Raw genomic sequence first — 8,978 nt, forward strand, 5'->3', positions numbered from 1 at the left:
GAAATCAGAACTTGAGCGGTGATTCGTGGATGAATTGAACTTAGGTTGTTTAGGGTATTCATGATTCCTTTAGTAGAAGTATATAAGCTGAATTTCTGCCAAAACTCATATACTTTTAAAGGTGAAAGTAGCAACCATTTTAAATACGATTTCTTACTTTTTTTACACCAAGTTGCGAACTTATAAGTGTTAATCGCTTCTTTATCAAAACCAAAAGAGCGAGCATGAATTTTCTAGAGTTTGATAAGTAAAATTAATACTACTTAAACGAATTCCATTTATTTGATTTTCTTTAAGTGAATCTCTTATATTTTGAATCTTAATTGATTTCAAACTGTTAAATGATATTTTATTGTAGATTTGGACTTCAGCCAGGGAGTTGAACCTGAGCGTGGTTTTTCAAAGCAATAAGTCATTGGTGAGTGTTTCCAAGTGCATGATTGAACTTGATACTTAAATGAAATACTTGACTTGTTTGCACGAGCAAGGGTGTACTTTATCGCACTTGCCCTACAGTGACTATTATTGTCCATTGGTTGCAATTGACTTGATATACATGTATATGACTTTAATACGGTCTGGAATTCCAGAAACCCTGTCGCTAGTTAATTGAGTCGAGCCGGCAAGGGTCTGGTCGGTAAGATAACGAACCCTGGGTCTCTAGTTTTGTCGAGTGGAGTGTTATCTCCTCAACTAATTGGTATGCTCGAGTATTACCACCAGTGCTTATCTTGGAGTTCGAGCCCGGTAGGGGATTTGAATGGTGGACGGAGATTAGAGTTAAGTGGAGCACTACTGGACTGGTTACTCTATTTGAAAGTTGACAGAGTGTCAACTACTACTTGGTAAAGCTATGGCGGAATTAACTCACAAAAGCGACTGTATCCTTTTACTTGAAAATGTTGATTGCCTAATGGCTGCTATGTGAAGTGTTATTGCTCATGTTATGAACTCTTATACTCGCTACTTTGATATTTTCACTTTTAAATAGTGATCAACTTGCTTTTTGGGTCTGCATGATGTTTTGGAACCTCACTGAGTTTTAGCTCACTCTATTACTTTTGTTTTCCTTACAGGGGGTACGAGCGAGGGCATGAGGCTGGTACAAGCTAGCATCATCTAGTTTTTGAATTTTTGCGATTGTACTCGCACTAGTGCTTGATTAGGCTTGAATTTATTTGAAATTTTAAATATTTTGAGATATTTGGGAATGTATGAGCCTTGGAGCTTAACTTAAGCATCAATGTACATTCTAAACTTGGGAATTGTTGTTTCATTCATTTTCAGTAGTTGTAATTTTTTTTTTTTAAGTGAGTGAACGAGTCCTGATGAGAGTTGGGCAGGCAGTCCGCTAAACCCTGAGGTGCGCCCTAGAGGGAGGTGGAGTCATCACACTTACCATTCATCCTAAGGTCAATTCGCATATTGTTAGAAGAAATAAGTTCAAACAAATCATTCAATTAGTCTTGTATTGTTCCAAAGTGAGAAGTTAATTTATCTAACATTTTCTCAACCCTATCAAAATAGTAGGAAGTCACATTAGCTAGCTTTTCTAATTTTGAATCAATTTGAATAGTTAACATTTCTATAACTACCTCCCAAAATGGTTTAGGTTTGTTAGCTAATCTTTCACTAGCTTACTCCCAAGATAGAGATGCATTAGCCAACTTTTCAATAGCTAATTCTCAAGATGGCTTAGATTCATATCGGATACATTTGAGTTGAAAATCATTAAAAAAAACATGAAAAATCACTATAAGCACCTTGATTGTTCTAACCATAATCATAAGAATTACCCAATTTTGATTGCACTGACCAAAATTAGAACTATAATGCTTAAATTAAACATAATAATCTATATTTTATACTTGCACACATTCATAAGTAGCATGATAACTTCCACACAAGTCACAAATCATATGATTAGAATTAAAAGCATTAGCATTCTTATTTTGCTCAGTCACATGCATTATATTGTTGTCCAAATGATCAAATTTAGCATTTAAAACACCTACGCCATCTTCAAATGACATACCTTCAATCATCCTCTGGTTACCTCTATAGTCATATATTTGAAAATCGTAGGGGTCCATTGCCGAGCTTCCTTCTCTCAAACATTTATCTGTACTTGTTCTCTATCCTTCTCAAGTCCTAAAAGTACTTTCAAACCAACTCAAAAGAACAATTAGTTAGGAAGGATAGATTAATTAAAACACATAAACTCAGAACATAAAACAAAGACACAACAAATTCAAGAAAAATAAGTAAAAATATCTAAACAAAAAAAGGTGTTCCTAGCACTAATATTGAACCAAATCTTCCTCAACAAGGGCACCAAAAACTTGACGTGGCTTAAGCATTCAAGTTATAAATACCTAATTATCAAATGAATTAAGACCAATTACCTCAATTTTACCTCAAATATACGAGTCAAACGAGTGTAGTGATAATTAGGGTCGACCCCACAAGGAAGATTGTCAATTACGGTGGTATTCGAGCTCCTTCATTATTTAGACTATCACAAGAAAAGAAAATAAATTTACTCTATTAATATGCAAGAAAAGCAATAAAAATAACAACAAAGACATTCCTAGGGTCCTGGATTTACCAACTACTCTTACAAATGAAATTACTGGTTAATTGAGTTATATATCTTAACTAGTTATGGCGTAATTTCTAAATGTATGTGATATATGCTTTTGCCTATACACCAATAATACCTATAACTACTCTCCTATTAACATGATATGAAACTAACTATAGATTCATTAAATTCTATGAAATTATATGAAACAAGCCACAAAGGTGCAGTTCTATATTAGTGAGTTAGTTCCCTAAGTTTAACACTTCCATGAACCAACATTGAATCACAATAATTATTCATGAAATAGCACCTTTAGATAACCACAATTAATGAATTCAAACTAATCATGATTGTAATAATTAGAGTGCTAAATAACTTGCTCAAGAAGTATGCTCAAATAACAATGAAAACTTTACTTAACAATTATAGAAGTTCATTCACTCCCCAAGTTTAAAAACAATCAAAATATAAAAGTTAAGAAAACAAGAACCAAACTTGTATTATAACTAAACATGAGAATCAATATGAGGAATAAAGCGATAGAAAAGATGTCACTTATGCCACTTGAGTTCTAAGCTCTCCATCTTTATCTATGTCTAACAACATATAAGGATCAGATGAAACTAACTATACTAACCTAATGAACTAGAAAGTTCTAGTGAAACACTACATTTTTGTATAGTTTCTCTAGACTCCAAAGTTAAGCAAAGACGTGTCTTGAAGGTCCTACTTATAGAAGATTAAATTCCAATCAATCATATTAAGTGCAAATTGGTTCTTAGAATTTTGCCGAAAGTTGATTCCTGAAGTCTCCATGATCTCCTTGGGCAGTTCCCGCCGAAATTGATCAAAAAAATGATCCAAAAACATTATGTGAGCAGAGTGTAAACTATAGAGCAAGTTACAGAGCTGAAACCAAGGATCTGCGAGAGGAGAAACACGAGTTTGGTTTGAAGTTTTAGGTCATGTTTCCCCTTCTCTCATAGGTTTTGCACTTTTTGATCAATCTTTAACATTGCTCTATTTTTTCATGAAGTTCAATTGCAAATTTTTTGATGATGGAAGTTGAACTAACTCTTAAATAAAAACATGAAAGTTGTAGATAATTGAATTATCTTTCCAATGAATCAAGAATGATCTCATTTGCGTCTTTGTAGACTAAGGAATGATGGAAATATCCCTGACTAGTCAATAGCCCTATTTCAACTCTAGACAGCAAAAATGCATGACTGTATTTCAATCTTTTGACCATGAAAATGGATGAACTGGATTTTGATATCCCATAAGAAATCTAGTCCTGTGTCTTAGGTTCAAAATAGTTCAAGAGTCATCTCAATCTAATGCTTGTAGGTCAAGTTATAGCCAAAATCCCAAAAGGTATCAAAGCTAACAAACTTTTCTTCTTTTGCACTTGATTGCATTTCATCCTTTGAACGTATTACTCTTCATGTTCACTTTAAATCACTTCAAATTGTCAATAATCATCCCAAATATCTTCTCACTTAACTCCATTTGACAATTGAGTCATTAAATCCTACAAAATCATAAAGTTCAAACCACTTTAATCCATAAAAATGCAATTTTTCACACTTAAACCACAAAATGTAAATTTACTAGAACTCGCCAAAAACTAAGCAATAAAACACACTTAAAACATGTAAAATATACACTTATCAGTTAACTTGCTTGCGGTCCATATATTGTCTAGTTTCCTGGTATTTTTCAGGAAATTTATCCAATTTTACAAAAGTTAATCATCACGTAATCCATATTTAACTCTATATGCTTTTATTATTCCAATTTAAGAATTGAATGTCGGTTACTGCAATATGATTAGTAAGCCAATTAGGTGAATTACTGGTTTCTTCTTCGGACTGGATTTAGATATGAGAAAATTTAAGATGGCATTTGGTAAGAGGGTTTTGAAATAGAGAATTGGAATAAACTCCATAATTGTTGTTTGGATTACTACTATCAGAATTGGGATTTTGGAATCATATCAAAAAATTTGGAGTTCCCCAATTCCCTAATAATTTGGAGGGTTTTGGACAAAACCCAAGTCTGATTCCTGTTTAGAAATGAGGCCCGTCCCGCTTCCTGTTCAAAAAATTAATATATAATTATATATAATAAATATTATAATTATAATATTTAATGACAATTATATATTTTATTATAATATTAGTATAATTATATAATATATTTATAATTATTATAATATATTTATAATAATAAATTTATTTATATTTATTATATACACATACATAATATATTATATAAGTATATATTATAATTATTTAATTAAATATTATAATATTTATATAATATATATTATAAATTTATTAATATTATATAATAATATATTTATATTATATATAAATATATTTATAAATGTATATTATATGTGCATATAATTATAATATATATATGTGTATATAATAATAATATATTTTATATTTATTATTATATTTATTATGATAAATATAATAATATATAATAATTATTATATCTAATGTATAATATAAATTATAATTATATACTATATTAGTATAATTAATATTTATATATAATATATAATTATAATTATATATTTATTTTATAATATTCGTATAATTATATTTAATTATATATATAATATTTAATCTAATTATTTACAAACTTATAAGAATGATATTATTAGTTATATGTATTATATAATGTATATTAGTATATGTAATAGAATTGATATTATCAATTATACTAATAATTATACATGTTTACTAATAGGAATTATTAATTAGTTATACTAACTTTACTAATACATTTAATTAGTTAAAATTTCTTATATTCCATTTTGAAAGAGCCAAAAACCAAACATCAACTATAGGAATGATATACATTCTTGGTACCGAACCAAACCGATATATTGGAATGACTGACTCCATTCCAAATCCAAGATGAATGATTCCAGATCCGAATCCAATTCCAAGTTGCAAATCAAATGCCACCCAAGAAAACATCCACTAGATTAGCATCTTCAAAAAAAAAAAAAAAGGCCCAGACCAACCAAAATCATTCCCAAGAAGTCAATGACTATATTACTAAAAGAAAATGAGATGAAAAACCAAGGTTGTAATACTTAAGATAAAGGATTGCACCAAGTACAGTTGAGCGCAAGTCATTGGTAAAAAATATATAAAACAAGTTTTTTAAAAAAATTTTCTATTAAGGGAGAGATGGAATTTTTTTTTTTTTTTTTGCTTTGAGCATACGGTATCTCCACCCTCAATAAAACTAATCCGGATTCGGTGCAGGGAGCGGATTCGGCCTGGAGAACGCCCACAAAGTCCAACTCTTACTTCGGGGTGAAGGCTTGGTCCAGAGCTTTTCGAGGCGCCACATGTAGGAATCGGACTTGCGACCTCCCATTGACATTAGCAACCCACTTACCAACTGCCCAAACTCATGGGTTAGGAGGGATGGAAATCAAAAAGTGGAGAGGGGAAAGGGAGAATTAGAACCGCTTTAATTCCTTATTTAAAGCAAGTGATTAGTTATACACAGTGACGTGCGCGGGGTATACATATAGCAATTAACTCATCCACAATCAAGTTTTACATTTATAAATTCTAAATACCCCACACACGATTTTTCGCAAGTATACGAGTCGAAAGCGAGTATAGGGGTATTAAGGGTCGATCCCATAGGAAAGATTTTCAATTACCGGTGTTTTTCGAACTCTTTTATTATCTAAACTACCATAAACATAAAAGTAATTGTTGATCTTGATCCCTAGCTTTTGATGTTTACAAAACAATTGGATGATACTAATATCTTTTCAAGAAATACCTTCAGCTATGAAGGAAATCTAATTCCAAGATCAAGAGCATTTGAAAGAGATAAAGGAAGTTGAAAGCTGTTGGACGCTCACGAAGATGACATCGGACGTCCAATAAACAATGCAACTCTTCGGACGCATAAAGAATTCCATCACCGGACATCCGAAAGAATTAAGATATTCCCTTTAGCTCACTGTCTGGTTTCGGACGGAAGTACCGAACATCCAATAGGATCCTTCAAACTCGACGAAAGTTGTCGGACGCTCACAAAGACAATACTGGACGTCCAATAGAATTGAGATAATCCTTCAAACTCTCTGTCTGCTATCGGACGCAAGCATCGGATGTCCGATAGAATCCTTCAAACTCTTTGTCTGCTATCGGACGGTAGTACCGGACGTCCGATACTCCCAACGGCTAGTTGAGTTTTCAACTACTTTCTATCCGTTGGAAGCATTAATGAAACATTTTCTTGGTCTCATATAAATAGAACATTGTCAGAAATTTCAAATAACTTTTGCGCACTGAAGATACAAAATATATAGAGTAGTTTTAGTGAGAAAACACTCTCCAAGGAAGATTTGTAGTCTTGGTGGTATAAAATTCATTGTAAGCTTTTCATTTGTGAGTGAATACTTCGATAGTGTAGCTCTGTGAGGGTTATCCGAGTGATAGTAAAACTTCCTAACTTGACCAAGTGTTGCTTGGGGCAAGAAGAACGTGAACCTTCCTTTATACACAAGATTGGTTGTATTTCACCAACTTGAAGAAGTTTGTTTGAATTGATCTTCAAGTTCAATAGGAGCTTGGTAGTCAATTGGTTTGCAATTCCTTTCTTCTTATTTACTTATTGTTATGTTGTGATCTTTAAATTGCTTATCTCTTCTACTTCTCTCAAGTGATATTGTTCATTCATTGATTGATTTATTGTGTGATCACTTAAAAAAGAGGGTAAATTTCATATTGAGCAAAAAGTGCCCATAATTTAATTAGCTTTTTAATCAATATAATTTACTCCCCCTCTTAGGTTGTCTTTGATCCTTACAGTAATGAAAATAACATTAGAAAACTCCTAAAGATATGGAATTTCTTACTACTCTTACAAATGAGATTATCGGTTAAATGAATGCTATTATCTTGGTTAATTATGGCGTAATTTTCTAATGTATGTGAAACCTATTCTCGTAGTGAATCAACTATACTTGTAACTAAACCATACCTACTCTCGTGGTTATGAAATTAACTACAAGTTCATTCCTTCTATGAAATTACATGAAGCAAGTCACTAAAGCTACAAAGGTGCTCCTCTACTCTCGTGAGTGAACTCCCTAAATTTATCACTTGAACTAGTGCTAAATTCCAATTCTCATTGTAAACTTAACACCTTTAGATAATCACAACTAATGACCGGTTAATCATGATTAGAAAAGCAAAAGTGATAAATAACTTGCTCAAAATAATATCATCAAATAACCAAATAAATATTACTAACAAGATGTAGAAAGTTCATCCATACTCTAGGTATAAACTTTAGCAAAACATGAAAATAAGATCCAAACTTGTATTATAGTTAAACACGAACTTAAGTACAAAAGAGAAAGTGAAAGGAGAGAAGTCATCTTTGTCACATGAGTTTCAAACTCTCCATCTTTGCTCCTTAATCTTCATCCAAATTTAACTACAAATACAAGAAGGAAAAACTACACTAACTACTCTATACTACCCTAACTAATGAACTAAGGAAACTCTAGTGAAGACTATATTTTTGGTGAGTTTCTCTAACCTTCCAAAGTTGTTGAAAATGGTCTCAAAGATTGCTATTTATAGAGGATTCAAGAGACAAATGAGTTGTTTCTAATTGTCATTGTTTACTCTTGAAACTCCTATGAGTTGTTTCTCCAACTTTCCAACCTTTTCTTGATCAGTTATAGTCGGAATTGCTAGCTGAAATTGAGTTGGAAAAGTTGTGTGAAAGCAAAGCAAGTTGATGAGCAAGTTGCAAAAATCAGGTGAGAATATGCGACTTCTTCTCGCGTATTGAATAGTCTATGTATTGAGTTATGCACACTTCAACTGCTATTTTCTCAATGATGGAGACTGAATTAGCTCTTGTACAAAACTTGAAAGTTGTAGGTATTGAAAGTTCGAGGTATTAAATTTCATTTTCTTGATAATTTTTGAGCGAAAAGACATTATTGCCCTTTTAAAATTTTTATATGATTTGAAACATTTCGTAAATTCGACAATTCTTTTGGATATAAGGGTAATTTTATAATAATAATATATTAAATAATTAAAATTAAAATGCTCGATAAGACTCGTCGAACCTTCGAACATCGCTTCTGGATGCTCGGACTCGACTCGATAATCTTATCGAGTTGCTCGAACTCGACTCAAACTCGATTTAACCGAGTTCGGGTCAAGCTTTTGACCGAACTGCTAGCGAGCAATTCGATTCAATTACATCCCTAAGTAGTACTACTTACTATGACTCTTTTGTCTTTTCTCTAAGGACTAGGATAGTGGTCCATGTGATGGGGCATTTCCTTTTTTTTTTTAAATGTACCAACTTTTCC

The sequence above is a fragment of the Coffea arabica genome, chromosome 2e (assembly GCF_036785885.1).
Source record: "Coffea arabica cultivar ET-39 chromosome 2e, Coffea Arabica ET-39 HiFi, whole genome shotgun sequence".
Classification (NCBI taxonomy): domain Eukaryota; kingdom Viridiplantae; phylum Streptophyta; class Magnoliopsida; order Gentianales; family Rubiaceae; genus Coffea; species Coffea arabica.